General features: G+C 39.4%; 1 protein-coding gene across 7 annotated transcripts in view; it reads left to right on the forward strand.

Annotated features, from left to right (window-relative positions):
• Window positions 1-14,579, forward strand: part of ZNF704 (zinc finger protein 704) — a 168,104-nt gene extending 153,525 nt beyond the window's left edge. The window contains exons 10-12 of one of the 7 annotated variants that reach the window (XM_043507685.1): window positions 1,412-2,010; window positions 3,315-3,373; window positions 13,153-14,579. The gene's annotated coding sequence lies outside the window, so the exon portion shown is untranslated. Of the gene's footprint in view, window positions 1-1,411 lie in introns of all 7 variants that reach the window. The other 6 variants (XM_043507684.1, XM_043507683.1, XM_043507682.1 and 3 more) reach the window with 6 other exon arrangements.
• The last annotated feature ends 1,122 nt before the right edge of the window (window positions 14,580-15,701 follow it).

Raw genomic sequence — 15,701 nt, forward strand, 5'->3', positions numbered from 1 at the left:
TTTTAGACAAGCATTTTAAAGATGATTAGCTTGTCTCTATTCCTGCATAAAATGCCAAATATGGAAAATACATAACATTCGGATAATCTTATTCACACAGCTGTTTCCATCCAGGTCAATGGATCTGATTCTGCACTGCCTTGCACCTTGTGTAGTCCTTTACAGGTGTGCATAGTAAGCAAAACTTCCATTCTGATTTGCATATTTATACCTACTTTTCATAGGTGTCAAGTTGGTGCAAACATGCCCAATGGGTCTATCTGTGTGAATAAGGTGAGCAGACTTCATACCTGGTCTGACTCGAGGGCTGGAGATTTTATGCAATGCAATCATCTAATTGGGATATCTGAATACTGATTGTCTAGTGATCAATCAGTTCCCTGCTCCCCTTTCAGCTGTTTTGTTAGCAATAAGCAATGATATAGCAAGAAGACAGAGATCTTTATGGAACATGTATATAGGCCAATGTTACATGCTGAGACCTCTGTGTTTTTCCAGTATTAGCCTGGCTACCAGCTTGCATATGTGAGCTCCAGGTATCACTCCAAACTGCATCTCCTCCTGAAACCTGAGCCTGTTTCTTTCTCCAGTCCCACTCACTTATATTACACCCCCAAGTTTTCCCCAAGAGCAACACCCTACATAGCAGTATGGTGTCACTCTAGCCATATCTCCATTGCCGTGTTCTGGTCAGGGACTATCTAGAGCAGGTTTCAGAGTAGCAGCCGGATTAGTCTGTATCCGCAAAAAGAACAGAAGTACTTGTGACACCTTAGAAGCTAACAAATGTATTAGAGAATAAGCTTTTGTGGGCTAGAGCCCACTTCATCAGATGCATAGAATGGAACATATGGTAACTAGAGCAGGGGCTCTCAAACTGGGGGTCGTGACCCCTCAGGGGGTCCAAGGTTATTACATGGGGGATCACGAGCTGTCAGCCTCCACCCCAAACCCTGCTTTGCCTCCAGCATTTATAATGGAGTTAAATATATAAAAATGTGTTTTTAATTTATAAGGGGGGGTTGCACTCAGAGGTTGACTGTGTGAAAGGGGTCACCAGTACAGAAGTGTGAGAACCCCTGATCTAGAGAGACCTTGCCTGGAGTTCTGGTGGATTAAATGTACAGATGTAACCTAGGGGGCTTCCCTGCAGGTCCATTGCTCTCCCGTAGGTACATTAAGAGAGCTGCTCAAGAGCCTGGGAGAGGGATGTGAAATTAGAAGTCTCCTGACCAGTTGGGAAGGCTTAACACGTTATGAGGGCTTGTCCCCACTCTTGATTGGACCAAACTGCACAGCAGTCATCACTAAAATCAAATTATACTGCTCTTCACTATAAACAGTGGTGGTTGGAAAGAGGTTACTAAAATGATATCTTGTTTTCTATTTCCACTTCACTGAACTCACCTAGAGGTAGCACGGCTGGAACTGAAATCTGAAGAAACTAATGGAGTTAATCCTAGACTGCCAGGACTTATCTTGTACATAGTTACTGTCTATTCTAAAAGCAGTTATAAAACCCTTCTGGAATCCCACAACAACAAAATCTCCACTACAATAATGTTTTATACCACCTTCAAGCAACTAGTCAAGTTGACAGTTTAGATGCGGAAGGTAGATGCTAAATTAAGCCACTTGTGGTGTCAAGATCCTTGTGCTTCAAAAACCTTTTTCAAGGTTGCAAAAAGTGGTGTCTTGAATTGTGGTTGATGGCATCTGCTTCCAGTATTCCCCATCTGATACTACAGTACTGTTTACATAGACGTCTTTATCAAATTTCCATCATATACAAGATACAAGGATTTTTCTGTGACATTCAACAGGACAATTTCTTTCACTATCTGAAAATCAATCTTTGTTCTTTCTGCTTCATACAGTATATCATCTCTAACCAATCCAGAAAGATTCTACAGTCAGAAGGTAGCTGGCACTATTTTTGATGATGCACAGGCTAAAGAAGAATACAGCTCACTCATCCATACCCTTGTTTACTCCACATTGCTGACAGTAGTAAGAACTTGTTTTTGTCAATAAACTTGTCAGATAACACATAAGGGAATAGACAAATGCAGTAACAAGCCACAGTTAAATAGAACTGCTTTTCTAACCTTAACCAATTTTAAGAAAAAAAATTCTGATAAAACTTTGCATCCAAGTTTGAGATGACTATTGTATGTTTCCCTGAGAGAAATAAGGAAATAATTATAATATGAAAAACAAATTAGCAGAAGAAATAAATTTAGCTTTTCTATTATATGGGACTACTCATATAAATCAGGATTGCAAGATTTTGTCTGAATTCTTAAAATCTAACCCAGTGCTGCAAAGGAGCTCCTAAATTACATTACATGTAAATTCTCAATGTTCATCATCTTTCCCCTCTAGGAAATGTCAGAATTTTATCTTTCATTTTACACTACTCTACTGTAGAAGATAGAGATATCCCTGATTCTGAATCTGTATCCAGTCAAGTTAAGGAAGAGTTCTCCTTGCCAATTAGTTATTTCAATAGCAAATAGTAGTGCAGCATTTGGTATGTAATATTCAGATAAACAGAAGTTACTAAAAGCGTACATAGAGAAATAATGTGAGAAAAATAACGAAATGATGGAAATAATGTGGATTTCATCAGGGAAAATAAAAGGGCAGTAGATGCAAAAAAAATAGGTCTGTTTGAACCTACAATTACTAAGAATTTTAATATGTATTTTATTTTATTTTTCTGGACAGAATTATTTAATGAAATAAGGACTATATTACCATTTGAATTATTAAAATCAGAAATGAGTGTTTTTGTGAACATGACCTTTTCTTGCTAACACAGAGTATTTAAGCCTGTGTATGCTTCAAATAGTAAAAGGAAAGGGGTTTTAGCGGATGTAAAGTTATGGAAATGGAGTTTGAAGCATGACCTGATACAATAGGTGGTCTACATATTTGTATAAAGCTTTCTAGAATGTAATGTAAACATGAAGTCTTGTCGCTGTACAATCACCCAGTTAAACATGCATTATCTATAACTGGGTTACTGTTTCTTTAAGTGGCTCACAACAAAAATGTATACTTTGTAGCATGCTATCCTGCAACTACTAAGTACTCTGGTTTGTAAGGTGCTAATTTCCTTATGGTGCACAAGATGTTTTTAACTAGATACTTTTCATATCTACTAGAGTACAAACTTAAATGAAACTCAAGATCATGCATGCAAATAAGAAAATGCATTGTATTGAAATGCACACAGTTCTCAAACTTCTCAATTTCTACATGAAGAAATGACCCTTTTTTTTAGTTCTGTTGTAATATTTCCTTATCAGAATCTCTTTACAGAATTAACATCATGACCAGGGATCCAACTGGGCAGACATATACTCAAGTGAGTAAGATCATGCATGTGCATAAATATCGGAACATTTTAATAAAGTTTTTAGTTTTAAGTAATTGTCATGCTGACACACTGTTAATGATAGTGACTGATCTTTCTCTCTGAGTGTAGATACGGTAAATCTGCAAAGCCGGGCACAGTCAAAGTTTACTAGAGATTGAAGAGATGTATTTCAGTAGCAGAAAAGCACTTATGCAAAGCACATGAGAGTCTCACCAACGGGATTACTCATATGCTTAAAGTTTAAATTTGTTTGCATGCTTTGCTGACTCAGGACCATAGAGACAGTATGACAGTATATAGTCTTCTTTTGAAATATATTGCAAGACAACCTGGCCATTTGTAATTTTGTGCTGTTTGTTATAGATTCAGAATACTTTTACACTAAGAAAAGTCTCATGCAGAGAACTGGCACTTTTTTTTTAAGACATTGTTTAGAATTCCAAAGTTGCCCTGTCACTATCAAACTCAAAGAAAGCCTGTCAGAACAAACACATGACACATACAGGTCACTTACATTATGACATACATTTTGATCTCCGCATTGCCTATGCGCTCAACACACCCATTGACTTCAATAGGAATTCTGGGTGCACAGGAAACAAAGGATTGGGCCCATAGTTCTTAATTTGTCAGTTAACCTAAAAACTTTCAAAATGCAAATATTTTGTATCATCATGATTGATGTTGTTCTGTGTAAGTTTTAGTGTTTCTAAAAAGATACTGGAAAGGAAACAGACAGCAGCCTTCTCTATACGATGCAATACTTCCTTACTAAACAAAGGGCTAAACTACAGAAACAAGTGCTCCAAAGCATGCTCTTGAAAACTAACTTACCATCAATAACAATAAGTTAGTACAGGCAAAACTTCAGAGCTGTAACAATGCTGGCATCAATTTACTAAAAACTGTGAAACAAAACTCAGATTCCATGAATGAACCTAAAGGGTTGCTGCTTTATACACCAACAGTGCACACACTGTAACAAAGAAGAAATAATGCAGAACACCTGGGAGGAAATTAGAAATAGCGACTATCAAGTCTTTCTGAAAGGAAGAATGTTGCCTTTGGTAGCATAGAGATAATTTAATCTGAAATTAACATTACATTAACATAACAGACTAGCAACTCATACATTGCAGCACTGAGTGCTGGAAAGTCAAACTGATTCTGTATTTCACTGTTTAAATAATGAAATATATGAAAGTAAAAAATTGAACTTTTAAAATCTAATTTTACTGATTTAATAATTGGAGGTAGCAGTTACGGAGGGAATGTTAATTGTTTAAAAAAAGAACAGCTCTGGAGCCAGATGCTGCGGGCTGCTCTTGCAGTATAGAGCAACCATAAAGCCAGTGGATCTGGATCCTGTGAATTCTCTCTGGCCAGGGAATCTTTGAGGGCCATAGAGCCACCACAGCAGTTCCTGTGCCAACCCTCCTCCCCCGCCCTCCATCTGCTTCCTGGTATAGAAGGGATTCAGCCAAGGGAGGGATGTCATGGCCAGGTTTTCCTACATCCCCATCAAACCCTGGCTGACTGAATCCCTCACATACATAGTGCCACTGGCATCAGAGACTATCCGCATGAGTTCAATGAGCAGGAGTTACAACAAGATTTTGTGCTTTTTGTTGAGGACCAAAAACAAATGCACCTGAAAATGTTTGGCCTGAAAACTAATGAAATTCAACCATACTGGAGAAGTGTTCTCCCTGCCTAAGGACTGCCACTTTACCAAAAACTGTGCAGCCTTTATCTTGGATGGTGTTTATAGCCTTCACAAGCTCCTGCCAGACAAAAAACCCTATGATGGCCTCAAGCATCCGATATTGCCTAGTGGGTCCAAATGATATTAGCGGTGCTGCTAACACCACACAATCATCTATCCACTTACCAAATAGTATTCTTCCAGCTTTTCCCAGTTATGCCAAAAACCATTCAAGTACTGAAGTAATTCATGGGAAATTCCTGTCTTCCCACACTGAAAGTATTCCTTAAGTGTGGTACCACCATCGGCATGTGAGCATATTTTATTATAAAGCCACATCTAACCCCCACTTAAAAGTGCTGGGGAATTGTCATTTTGTCTGCTTCAAAGTCTCTCTGCTCCCTCAACAAAGTTCTGGGCCTGGCACTATTAATTGATCTAGGAGTCCTAGTGAGCAGCTTCATCCAAAGTCAGTGGCAGCATCACTCCAAGAGAAAGTAGAATTCAGGGTGGACAAAGTAATAGCCTCAAATCATCACGTACAGACTCCTCATATGGATGTGCAGGAGAATAGCCCTTGTCTTACTGAGTGCCATCATCTATCACATTTTCTTAACAGCAAAAAAGACAAATTCTCCCATCCTCCAATTAATATATTTGCCTCACTCTGAGAATCCCAGAGTTAACTGAATATTAAGACAAGCAGCAATCTCTTAAACAGGATGTTTCCTTACTTCACATTTGAAGAAACATGATTAACTTTCCCCTAGAAGAAAACCAAGATAATGGGCAGACTCAGTTACGTAGGTACTACTTGAGGGAGGCTTGAGCCAAGAAGTTAAGATCTTAATCCAAATATCCTCAGAACTGGAGCATAGTAGGATTTAAGTGTTATGTTTGGGCCCATCTCTACTTGTTACTGAACAAAAGCTGTGACCAACGCCTTGGAGAGGATATAGTACAGGGGTTCTCAACCTTTTTCTTTCTGAGCTCCCCCACCCCCATATGCTATAAAAACTCCACACCCCATCTGTGCCACAACAACTGTTTTTCAGCACATAAAAGCCAGGGCCAGTGTGAGGGTTGGCAAGTGGGGCCTCACGAAGATAAGTTGCTCAGGCATCAGGTGGCAAGGTTCAGGACCCCGGGCTTCAGTCCTGCACGACATGGCTTTGGCTTTCTGCCCTGGGACCCAGTGAGTCTAAGGCCAGCACAGCTTGGTGAACCTCCTGAAACCTGCTCATGGCCTCCCAGGAGGCACCAGACCCCTGGTTGAGAACTGCTGGTATAGTAGATCTTATGCACTTTGTACCTTACAGTATGCAGCATGACAATCTAGTTTGGATACATCTGGATAACACTTCTCTATCCAGATACTTGTGGCCTCCTCACTGTAAACTGAGTACAGGTTCTTTTCTGCTGCCAAAATATTGTGCTATTCTCAAATCGCTTTTAAGTAAAAGATTGTGTCAGTGATCAACACCACTTGTATTTACTGTTTTTATCACATAATAGTCAAGAAACTTGCCAGAAGAGATTATTCATTAGCTTAGGTCATTTTTCCCCCTCTAAAGTACCTTAAAGCAAATGTGATTTGCATATTTATTAAACTGCATTACTTATTTGTATACATGTACATTTTTAAGTAACTGTTGTAAATTAATTCATGAAAATGAGCCTTTCCTGGACACCTTTAAGTTGATTCTTTCTATAGAATAGGTCAGTCAAAACACCTACTGCTGGTTATTATTTTAAAATAAGATTAATATAGCAATAATTAGTGCTAGCATTTCTTGGGGATGTAGGGAGAGCAGCACATATTGCACATTCTCAAGTCCATATTAAACAGGGAATTTTCTCTAGAGCCAAGAGATTCGACACTAATGTCTATCTTCAGTACACAACTGTAGCATATTATGGTTGTCAACTGTACAATTCATATTTTTACAAAACACTATTATATTACATTACAGGGCTTTACATCAGTATCATTATGCGTTGTAGCTAGCTGAGGTCCAATCACGCAGTCTCTTCTCAAGAGAATAGTTCCTACTTGTATGAACAGCCTCATTGAAGACAATAGAACTACTCATGCAAGTAAGGACTATTAGAGTAAGGGTTGCAAGATGAGGGCCCTTAGTTTTCACTTGACATCAATGGCTATTAGCCAGGATGGGCAGAGATGGTGTTTGCCATCTGTTTGCCAGAAGCTGGGAATGGGCGACAGGGGATGGATCACTTGATGATTACCTGTTCTGTTAATTCCCTCTGGGGCACCTGGCATCAGAAAAAAGGATACTGGGCTAAATGTGATCTGACCCAGTATGGCTGTTCTTATGTTCACACATTCCTCCAGAAGTTTAAAAAAAAAGGATTGCAACAAAAAACAAGCTTATGCCAAAAAGCTGGCTAGGTAGAACTGTGGAGTCTCTTCCCCATTACTCTAGAAAACAGGATTTTGCTATCAGTATTTATGAGAGGAAGGATGGTCTTGAGAACAGGTGCTGGACTGGGGATTTAAGATATCTTGGCTCAATTTTGATATCTTTTGTGACTTTGGGCAAGTCACTTAATCGCTTTTTGCCGCCGGGTGGGGATGACAATACGTCGTCTCTTACCATTTGTCTGTCCTGGCTATTTAGACTGTAACCACTTTAGGACAGGGCCTGACTCTTATCTGTGTTTGTACAACATTTAGCACAATGGGGCCTAATCTTTAATCCTTCTACTAGTAGTAGTTAATTTGATTTGGGGGCATGTGTGGGGGGAGAGAAGTGGGGACAGGTCAGTGGTTAGCCAAATAATCTTACGTAAAATGAGACATAGGACCACAGCCTCAGCTGTGCCAGGGTTCTATTTGTCATGGCTTTGATGAGCTTCAAGGGTAGCTTTGAACTACCTTTGTACTCCCCTGACTGCAGGGGCTGCCAGGAGTCAGTTTTTGGCACATGGTATAATGCAGGGAAGTCTGAGGTTCCTCTAAATTTTGCCAGTTTGTAACAGCCCCTGAGTCCATTTATGTTGGTGGGGGATTACGGGAATGGAGCAAGCTATGGCCACTGGGGCTGGTGGAGGTGGCACAGAGCTAGCTACACTGACTGTGCCCATCTGGGATTTCCTATGCTGAGGGGAATCCTCAGCTGGTTTGTTAGTGCAGCATTCTAGCCCCTTTGCACCATTAGAACGGCATGAAAAGGGGCAAAAGGGTATCTTGGATCTAGTCCATAATGTCATTAAGAAACAAATCTGTCCTAACCAATGTCAAATTGCACTAAATTTCATAACATCCCACAAATATGAAGAAGCACTTAAACAATTTTGACCTTTTCCTGTAATAAAGAAGTCATTTTAATGCACAGAAAGAGAATATCAATATTATAGACTGTGTATGGCTTTAGTGTAACACAAAAGGCCAAATATTAGTCAGAATTGGCCCAATCTTGCCACCATATGTAGGCAAAGTGCCTAATAAAATCGGTCAGTATTTTGCTTGCATTGGGACTGCAGGATTCAGGTCCTGTGTCCTTATGATTGTTTTCCTACAATAGGGAAATTCAATCTCTGTTCAGTGTTTCTCATCTATTTCCTGCCAAATGCTGCTTTGGAGACAATAAAGTAATTTTGAAATTTAAAAACATTTCAAGAAGCAATTCAGTCTTTTTTTTTAACTATATTTTTAAAAATTATTTTCTCTTCCACTCTGTGCAAAAGAAGTGATCTTTAATTAGAGTTACTCAGCATTGCACTTTTGTATATATTTTTCCTACTTGTTACACCATGTATTTTTTTATATTAAATAATTAAGAGCAATGGTTTTTTAAAAAATCTTTATTATTACTACCAGCATCTTGCAGAGCTTTGACCTATAATTTTTAGAAATTGATCCTGAAATATGGAGAAATCTGATACTAAGAAATTTTTATTAAATTAGTAAAAATGTATACTCTCTGGATCAGAAGAGTTGCTTTTTAATGGTATATACACATAAATACTGTAGCTTCTGAAATTAATTGTCACTTGGTAGATTCAGTACACAAATGGGATATTACAGCTTTAAAAAAGCAAATCTCCTAGCAGGTGGAAAAGGTGTAGCCCTGGAAGTTGTACATATACAGAACTTACACTGGTTAAGTAAACTGTATTTTTAATTGGTTTGGTTGAACTCCTTTGTGATCAGTCTTTAAATCCATTTAAACCTGGTTTTATAAAACTGTCCACTCTGGAGTTGACACCAGTTTAGCTGAATTGATTTAAAAACACATCCTTAGGTAAACTGGTGCAAGTCTCTGCATAGACTCGGCCCTGAATATTAAAGGGAAACTGCAAATCTTTACTCATGCGAGTATGAGTAAGATCACAGAAGCCACTGACTACTCATGTGAGTAAATGTTTGCAGGATCAGCCTCTAAAGGCTATATCCTCCATCACTTCCCACATGGAATGCTCTTTGCATTAAAAAAAAAATCTGTCCCTAAAACTACATCCAGATGGATTTAAGGTCCCCCCCTTTTTTTGTCTTTCAAGATGAGCATCTGTTGCTTTAAAAAGCAAGCAAAGACCATCAGAGCCTTCTGTAGGTGTTGTAGAACACACTGAAAATAAACACTATGTCTAATTGTTTACCTCACCCAAATTGTTTATTTCAAATTTCCAAATCATCCCTTGTACTTCAGAGCACTAGAATCTACAGTGACTGGAAGCCAGAGCAAACTGGCTGGCTAAAAAGAAAAAAAACTCTTTATTTTGCCTCCTCCCTTTCCTGCCAAGGGCAGATCTTTTCTAGGTTACCCTCCCATAACATAAATACAACTGGCTGAGGTACTGTGGGATCACCCTATGATATGAAGGTTTTGAGATTACAGCATGGAAGCAGAAGGAATCTGAACCCCTAATTCTATCCAAAAGACACACACACACGTGTGCCTTCCTCACCAGTACCATATGAATAGGTAGATGATGGTACAACACCTAGCTTCCTCTGAAGATGATGCTCTGTTAACTCGCCAGTGTCAGTTGATCTGTAACGGCACAATTCTTCAGCTGTTACTGACAAACTCTGAAACTGTTTTGATAATTTTGCCTGAGTAGTAAAAGCAGGATCGGTCCCTACCCAGTATGAGATTGCTGTCTTCTCTCCCTGCAAAGGCTAAAGATGTATCTGTGAAACCCAACTTCCACTTGCCCAAGGGTGGTGAAACTTACTCTGAACTGGAGTCCCTTCATGGCAGCACACAGAACAGCTTTGCCACTGAGCTAGTTTATGCATTTTCATTTGTTTACACAAAAACTGAGGGAAGAAAAAAAGACTCCTTTATGTATCTGATCAGTGCAGATGAATAACTCCCATGCTAAGGGGAAAGTCTTCAATGCCATGTACCAAGGATTTAGATGTGCAACTCCTGTTGGCAGCAAGGGGTAATTTTGTGACTAATACACCATACACACTGGTAACAAATTTCCCTAAGGTGCTACTGAAATTTGGAAGGGTGGGGGGAGAGCATCTTTTTAAAAAAAAAAAAAATCACAATCCTCACCCTCCTTGCGATTCCAGTCACCAACCTTGTTCAGACAGCATGCGCTAAGCAGAAAATAATATTTATGAGGCACACAAGGTAGGTGAGGTACTAGTGTTTATTGGATCAACTTCTGTTGGTGAAAGAGAGAAGCTTTTGAGTGTCGGAGAACTCGAACGCTTGTCAATTTCACCAATAGAAGTTGGTCCAGTAAAAGATATTACTTCACCCACCTTGTCTGTCTCATATGCTGAGACTAATATGGTTACAACACTGCAAACAATTGTATTTATTGTCAATCTACTTGCTTAGAAGGCCTTAAACTATTGGAATGCTGGGTGCACCTCCAAGATGTCTTTATTCAAGCAAAACTCCTTTTGACTTAGGAGAGACTCTTTGGGCCTATATACAGTGCAGCTAAGTTTGAGGACCCAGTTACAATTGAATTTAATTTAGACTTAACCCTGAAATGCATCTGCGAACCCACTTCTGTATCCATGCAACCTACATAGCTCCGTACACTTCAGGACACACTGCAGTTCACAGGATCAGGCCTGTAATTATTAGACATGCTTCTGTGCATTTTGCTGCCAGAATGGAAAGGTTTTAGGGCTAGGCCAAGAATGTAGAGATTGAGGCTACCCGAAATTCCTTTGTGAAGTCTGCCATTGCTTTGTATAAAATTTTCTAATGCACTTATGATTCTTTGTGCCCACATATGCATATTTTTGCATGCTGAATTCAAATCTTTCAATACACTTTCACGGAGTCTTATTATGTGTAAGGTAACAACTCTAAGCACAAATGATGGTGCAGATGTTGGAAAGCTAGCTCTGCAGACAGTGCTAGTGAAGGCTCTGAGTTGCTCAGAATGCTAGAAAAGGCTAGATTCCAAAGGGTTAATGAAATGTAAGTAGTAAGCACACTGGTAGCATTTTCAAATACTCAGCCATTGCCAAAAACAAATAAAAAATAAGAAGCACTAGTCTGTGCTGAGGACTAAAATTTCCGTGTTTGAAATGAAGCCAATTTTTAGCTAGGTCATAACACCATATTTAAGACCAAGTTTTCCTAAGACTTATGTCTCCATTGTATTAATAAGGGCAGCATTGGTCTAAACCCCAGACAAACCAGGCTAAACGCGTACATGTTGGCATACCTGAAGTTCAGCAAGAATCCGCTATAATGGGTTTGGAGATTGTATGTTCTAGTTCAGCATCTCACAAACTGGAGTCCACTCCAGGGGGTCCGCAGCCCCCACTGATCAACTCCTCCCCTCCCTCCCAGTGCCTCCAGTATGCTGGGAAACAGCTATTCAGCATGCAGGAGGTGCTGGAGGGAGGGGGAGGAGCAGGAACATGGTGTGCTCAGGGGAGGGGGGAATTGGAGGGCAGGGATGGAGCAGGGGCGGCAGAAATGGAATCGAGGCAGGACCTGGGGCTGAGCAAGAGGTTTGTGGGTCCCCGAAAAATTTTAAAATCAAAATGGGGGTCCTCAGGTTACTAAAAAGTTTAAGAACTGCTGTTCTAGTTTATCTAGTAGCCTACAAGGTGATAAAATGCTTAAAGTATCTCACAGAGACAGTTAGGAGAAAAAAGTAGCCAACTCTTAAATAACACTGTTCAGTGACCATTAATTTGCAAGATATATGTTGGTCACTGATCTCATGTAAGTTTGTCAAAATGCAGTTCTGTTGCAAATAGATGGTGATGAACTTGCCTAGCAGAAGAAGCTTCCTTTGATCTTAGTGAATGAATGTATGCAACTACAAACTATGCATTTTCATACAGTCATTTATTGTATTTTGTATTGATTCAAAGCCAAAAAAAATTTCTAGATATCATATTCCTCATGAGGGCCCCAGCCTGCATTCTTAACACACCCTGCATTCCTCTTGACTTCAAAGGGAGTTTTGAGAGTCCAAGAAATGAAGGATCAGGCCCTATTGTTTTCAATGCATGCTTCACTGGAGAAATGATTAGAAGATGGCAGGAAGACATGGGAAAATAAAAAAAGATATTACATAGAACGTTATACTACAGGCAGTTGCTTCTTCTGTAATACATGTCAAACCATTCTGGTGAATGGGTAACATATGTTTCTTATATTTTACCTTGTAAGAATCAGATGTGCTAAGAACATTGTAGTTTTAAAGGTACAGTACAGTAACCCTGGACTACAAGTCTAAGATGATTTTTGCTTACACACAATCTACTCAAACACAGGATACCAATATAAAGACAGCAGTGGCGATATTTTTTTTATTTATCCAGAAAAGTATATGCTTCTGGGGGATATTCAGTTACAATTTCAAAAACATACAGAAATGTTTTTATTTTATGGATCAGCTCACTTACTAATTTTGTAGTTTTTATAAAGGTAGCATGAAAACATATTTTTCAAGTTACATACATATTTCCTGAAATTTACTGTGTTGTATGTGTAATATTCCCATCCCTTCTAAAGCTTTTTTGTAATGTTAGCCACTATAGTTTTGTTTTTTAGCAAAGCTTATGTCTGTTCTCTGATATGAAAATCATTTTTCCTAGCACTACTGTGGCCCTGACCCTGCAGCGTGATGCATGCTGGCTCTGCGCCAACACTGAGTCCATTGATTTCAGTAAGGATGTGGGCCAACATCTTCAGATGGTGTAAACTGTCATAGCTATTGGAAGTATGACCATTTGTACCAGCTGACAGTCTATCCCCAGCAAGGGCACATAAGTCCATCTGCATAGACCCTCGATGCAGTCAAAGGGGATCTGTGGAGACCCAAGGTCTAACTAAACATATCACTGCCAGAGCAGGGCCTATGGCAAAAATAAAAAGGCTATTACATTTCTCTGCAATCTTTGATTGCCCTTTGGGTCTGACCCAGAGCCCACTGCAGTCAACGTGAGCCCTTCCAATGATTGCAGTGGGAGCAGGTCAGGCCCTCTGTCATCAGTTAATATCACAAAATACACTTTTTAAATATGAGAAAAAGAGCTTCCAACTCTGGCGCTAATTGAAATATTGGAAACTTTTAATATATATTTGGAAAGTATTTGAAAAATAAATTGTCTGTCTTTTTTATATTTCAACTTTTAGCCAAATACAAGTATTCTGATTACTACTTATGTGGATATCTATCCGACTGTAAATAATCTTTATAATGTTCAGGTACATAAACCTGGAGGGAAAAAATGACCGTGCATCAGCTATGCGTTTTGCTAGCTGTTGGTATATTGTGTATATATCTATATGTAGAAAAGGTAGCGTGTTTAAATGTTGGGTGTTTTTTATTGCTGTTCCTCTAAGGAAAGAAACTTTTCTTTTATTCTACTTGTTTTATCTTTTAGGAGTTGGATGAAAAAAGTTTTCTAATTTTTTGCACCAGAAATGGGTGAATAACTGTTGCTATGTGTATCAGGACATTAATTTCTGATTGAAAATGTAAAATTAAAACTGGCCGTAATGGGCACACCAGTTAAAACGCACTTTTCCCGTGGCACAGTGTACTCGCTCTCTCATTGGGTTTTCACAGGACCATTAAATGTTTACATTTTTTTTGTTGCCTATTATAGTTTCAAACATTGAAATGGCTTCCCTGAAACTAGAGAAAGATCTCATGCATGACCGATATACCAGGATCCAAGAAAGGATCATTACAGTTAGATAAAATAAAGAATTTGTACAAATACCATTTTAGTGATCGTTTTCTAACATTTGGGCTCTCATACTTTGTGATGCTTCAATGTGTCAAATAAATATGCTCTTGCTTAGCTAGTCTAACATCATTGTAGACCTGTAATTTACTGTTTATGGTTATGCCATGATTTGCACTGGCTTGAATTCAGTCAGAATGCTGGCCATCCAGCCAAAATATTCAGACTGTTACGATGTCCACAAAATATTAAATAAATGCACTTGTAATTGATTAACTACTATGGAGTATGTTCAACTATTTCATGTAATAAAAAGGCTTTGTGTATAACTTCTACTTGTAGGTTGTTTATTTGTGCAAAGTTTAATTCTTTTACAGCACATGACTGTAAGCATACTGAGCCCAAACCAGTCACCAGAAGTGGGACTGGGCTCATCATCAGCCTGGTCATAAGTCAGATATTTACAGGGGATCTCATGGTCTACCTTGGGACTGGAAATTTGGACCCAGAGTTTGAATTTTGGCTCAGAGAAGTCACTTTGCCTCTTCCTCGGTTCCCCTGTTTCAGATTTGTGCCCTCAAAAATATTGACCTCTACCTGCTGAGCTGAAGCATGTTAGCTGCTGTATACATGAACAGGCCTCCCAGCGCCTGAGTTCCAATGAAAGCTCCCAAAATGCACCATTTAACCTGGTAAGTTACAGGAGCAGGTTCCTTAGCTTGCCAAAAACCAGGATTGCCATACACCAGAAGAGATCTGCGGTGCATTCCGGTAGGGGTACCTAGTGATGATCCATGAAATATATACATAGAAGCAGCAGCATTAGATTCCCCTTTTGAACCACGGTTGTGAATGTGTAGCCTAAGAAACACGAAAACTAACCTGAATGCTCTCAGTCATTCAAATACCTTGCTGAGAACTCAATCCCAGGATAAAGTGTGGGCTGGCAGCCAGGCCACAGACTTCCCCTATTCACATTTTTTCCCCTCCCGTTTCGACAGTTTTCCAACCAGATCTAGTAAAGGATTGCCTCAAACCTCAGCCCTTTCTCGGAACCAATCTCCAGAAAGGTTTAGGTGAGGAAGACCCACTCTTTCCATCCCTACAACCATCCAGTACATTGCTGGCTTCCACCAACATGCATCTGACAAGATTTCTTTTCATTTTCCAAATAGCTCCCATTCTTATAAGTGCTGTTTTGCTCCTCAAATATTTATTTTGAAACCAGGAGCGGTCAGCGATTACTAGGAATGAAAGATGGCTATTTGGTGATCTATTTTAGAGGAAAAATCCCAGTCCTGCAGGACAGTTATCCACAGCCACGTGGTCCTGTAGCTGACAGTCTCAGGGGAGAGGGCAAACGACCTCATCACTCCTAGAGCTAGTTCCTCCAGAGCAGGGGTGAGGTACAGCAGCTGTGCAATGAGGGAGAAATGATTTGAAATGATATA

The sequence above is a fragment of the Dermochelys coriacea genome, chromosome 2 (assembly GCF_009764565.3).
Source record: "Dermochelys coriacea isolate rDerCor1 chromosome 2, rDerCor1.pri.v4, whole genome shotgun sequence".
NCBI classification, from domain to species: domain Eukaryota; kingdom Metazoa; phylum Chordata; order Testudines; family Dermochelyidae; genus Dermochelys; species Dermochelys coriacea.